We start from the raw sequence: 4,016 nt of genomic DNA on the forward strand, positions 1-4,016 counted from the left end.
ACGTCATCACCGCGATGTCTGTACCCATTGGGCGGGAGGGCTCCCCGTCCGCCCTGTCCCTTCCCTATATCACCCCACTCCTCGGCATGCTCGAGGCCATTTGCGTCCGTGCGAAGCTGGGAGCGGCTGCAGCCTTTCCATCGCAGCTCTCGCAGCCAGGAAATGTTTGCAACCCATATCAACTGTGGAACATAGTAGAACTGTATTGCATGCCGTCAGTGAAGTGCCTCTTGTTGTCTGCCCTGGGAGTAGTACCTAGTAGTTTAATTTTGTGCTCTTTGATTTTTATCCTGGAAGAAGCAAAGAACAGCTGTATACCCTATTCACCTTTCTTGTTCCTCCACTTATTTTATAGATCAACATTGCAGCTATCTCATTCAGTTTTTTCCCCAGCCTCCAGAGGTCTTAAAATACCCTTAAGGGTGTTGCCTCATATGAATAGACAGCAGAGACAGTAATGTAATGTGGGTAGAGATGTGCATGGCCAGGGATACTGGTAACTTAAACTGGGGACAGAAATGGTCATGTAATGAGCCTTTAATTAATAAGAAATGTGCATCTGGATAGACAGTCCTGCCTAGTGAACATAATTTCTGCTTCCTCTACCACTCCTTGTCAATGTCAACCAATGCCTTCAGCAGCTTTCCAGTTTTGTAAGTAAATAAAGAATTCAAATGAATGATTTAATACATTTCCTTTAATTCTCACACTGCTCAGTCCTCAATTGCCTTCTCTTTAATCTTCCCTCATTTGCAAAATGCAAATGTTTTTTGAAGACTCTATTGTAGCTGGTTGAAATGTTTACTAAAATTAAACGTTCAGTGTTGCTTTTCGTTGCTCTGAATATAAAATCTCCTTCACCTTCCTTTGTCTTGTTTTCTGTAGATCTCCCAGTACTTCTTGCTTCCCATTTGTTTATATTTCTTAAAAGCCTCAAAGCTACTCTTTATGATCTAATCTGCCCTTTGTCACTCTGCTTCTGCTTACAATAGGATTTAGCCTGCAGGCTCTTGCCAAATGTGTTTCTTAGACATATTTTCCCATGTCAGGGAGTCAAAGTTACACTACTCATTACCTGCTGTCTTAAATAGATGTCCTCCAATACTGAGGTACTTGTATTTTCTTGAGTCTTCACCTGACAAATTCCAAATTCCAAAGCCAGCATTTCTTGCTGCCCTGCCTGCACCATGCTCACCTGTGTGTGGGCTCAGCTGAGCCCTGCATGCCTTCAGCCCCAGCTGCTGCCCAGGCCAGGACCCAGCACTGCCCAGAGGAGCAGGAGCAGCTCTTGGTGCTCGCCTGTTCAGCAGTCCCTTCACAGACCAACCTCATGGTGTGCTGTCTTTTTAGGCTGAGTCATTTCCAGAGATCCAGGCAGAATTCAGGCATTCAAGGACTGTCTCATTTCATGTCTCACCAGGCTGGTATTTACCTGAGCATCAGCCTGGGAGACACCAAACACGGGGTTGTGTGTTAGGAACAAGCACAGTTATACAAGATTCTGCAGCTTCTCAGAGCACTTTTGAGGCAGGGAAAGCAATGCTGTCCGCCAGGGAAAATGTTTCCAGTAGGGCTTTTCTGGTGCACAACTTCACCAAAGGGTCAGGACTGACATGGATTGATTTGAAATACATCTTCTCTTCCCTGAGTGGAAGAAGAAACATAGAAGATGTTTCTTAAAATGGCCTTTCCTGCACTCTTTAGGGGATCCTTGCCTTATTCAAACTGTTAGTGGGAGAAAGAAGGATGAGAATCTTTCTAAACAATTCTCTGAACAAGCTGATTTCTATTTTGTGCCATTGTGTCAGATGCAAGCAGTATGCAAGCATGGATCACTCATGGAGTATGACACAGAAATAGTTTCCAGCTTCATGCAGCTGTCCCTGTTCTTAACAGAGTACACCAGATGGTAGAGGAATACACAGAGAGAAATTTTCAATGTGGAAAAAAAGGAAAAGGTTTTTTTAATTACTATTTTTTTATATCAATTACTTTTTTTTTTTTTTTTTTTTTTTTTTTTTTTTTTTTGCAAGCTCCATTTTGTAATGGCTTGTGGAAATAATCACATGCTGGTGTGCAAATTAAGGTTTTATCACAGTGCATTGGGACAGAGAGCATACAAGCAGAGCATGCAGCCTAGTCTCTCTCAGCTTTGGAAAGGTTATGAATGCAGCTTGCCTTTGAGATGTTTTCTTCTGCAGGATTGCTTTTTTCATCTTCCTTGGATTATGTACTGTGATCACATCACATCATCAGTTTAACTATGATACATTGTGACACCAAATCGGGGCCAGAAGAGCCCTGAAGCAGGTCTCACTGGAAGAGAAGCTTCAGTTGCATCTCACTCCATCCCCTTCCCCCCACCACCTTGCCTGACAGTGCCCATCTTCTTTCTTTATTTAGTGTGAAAAGGGGGAAGAGTGTTCTTTTTCTGCATGAAAATAGGGGATCTAAATGTATTTTCCCACACATGCATGGCTACTTCCAATAGGTGGGACAAATACATCCTGTCTTGGTTTCTCCAAGAGTCTGTGTAAACATCTCAAAGTCACCTGAGCCACCCACATTCCTTTTGTTGCCCTTAGCTTCTATTAAATGGCCTTTACTGTAGCAGGCAAAATATTTACACTATTTCTTTCTGCAAACTCAATTGCTGCCTTTCTCCTGGTCTGTCCCCAGGACCCGGAGCCTTGCATGACAGCGCTGCCTTCTGCTTCCCTTACTTTGAGCACTACCAGCTGAGCTTTAAAAGTGGGCAATTCAAATTATCAGTCAGACAAAACAGGCTCCTTTTAGTTCTTTTAAAAGCTTTTTAGCTCTTGTCTCAGAGCTTTTCTTGCTTTTCCTTCACATTGCCTTTAAAAGCAAGACTGACAGAAAAGATTAAGTTGCTTCTGGCTGCACAGGATAGAAGCAGATTAACGCAGCTGGATCCAACCCTGGGAAGCCCAGCCTGGATATGTATGTTAGCACAACCCCAGCAATGTATAAGCAAGAGTCGTTTGTGTTGATCTTTTTCAGGATGATGAGTTTGTGATTAACTCTTTTGTGTGGAGCCTGCCTGTGTAGGAAGCTGGTCCGCAGCAGGATGCTGATGGAAAATCTCCCGAGGTGTCAGCCCTCCCTCTCACCACACAGAGCTCTGCAGCCACTCCGCTGGCTACAGACAGGATTTTGTTTGCCCTCTATCACCTTTGAGTTTTTTTTTTTTTTTTTTTTTTTTTTTTTTTTTTTTTTTTTTTTCTGGGAGCAGGAAGGCTGGGGAAGAAAGGAAATCTTCCATCTGAGCAAAGTTTAGTACAGCCTTCTCGGCTGCTGCTAAGGAGTAGGTCCAGTCCTGCGTGGTGGATGTGCTCATCCAAGTTGCAGGAAAGTAATTAAACTCCACAACAAATGCAAAAGAGATGTTTTAGTGGGCAAATGATAGGCTGTTTTCTTGTTCATTTATTTGTCTTTAGGGCTGAAGATTTGGGTTTTTATTAATCTAAAATGACTGAATAAATAGCTAAATAGCAAATAAAAATTCATCTGTTTTGTGGCCAGCTATGAACTATAATGTTCAAGAGACTGCAAATTCAGCAAATTATCTTAGTCAAGCTGGTAGCATCTTTCGTGCTTTAATAAAGAAAAGCACAGTGGATCCTGCAGTATGTCCATTCTCCCTTGCAAGGGGCTGGCTGCAGGAACTGCAGCAAAGGGCAGGAGAGGGCAGCAGATGCATCATTTCCACGTGTGCTACGTGTGGTCCCTGCTTGTGTTCCTGTTCAAGATTCCCGAGGGTGGGAGGACTGACCCTCCAACCCGTCCATGCCCCCGGTCTGCGTTAACTGACTTGAGATACCATTATTTGCCAACCTCAAAGTGTGGTGAGGATAAAAGCCCTTGAAGAGGCTCGACACTGCTGAGAGCAGTGTGAAGTTTTCTTCCTGGTTAGAATGGGGCATTCAGAGCAAATCTTTGCTAACGAGGTGTATCTGCTGGATGAGCTCCAAGGCAGAGAGAAATAACATATATAA

This window comes from Anomalospiza imberbis, chromosome 1, assembly GCF_031753505.1.
Source record: "Anomalospiza imberbis isolate Cuckoo-Finch-1a 21T00152 chromosome 1, ASM3175350v1, whole genome shotgun sequence".
Lineage (NCBI taxonomy): Eukaryota > Metazoa > Chordata > Aves > Passeriformes > Viduidae > Anomalospiza > Anomalospiza imberbis.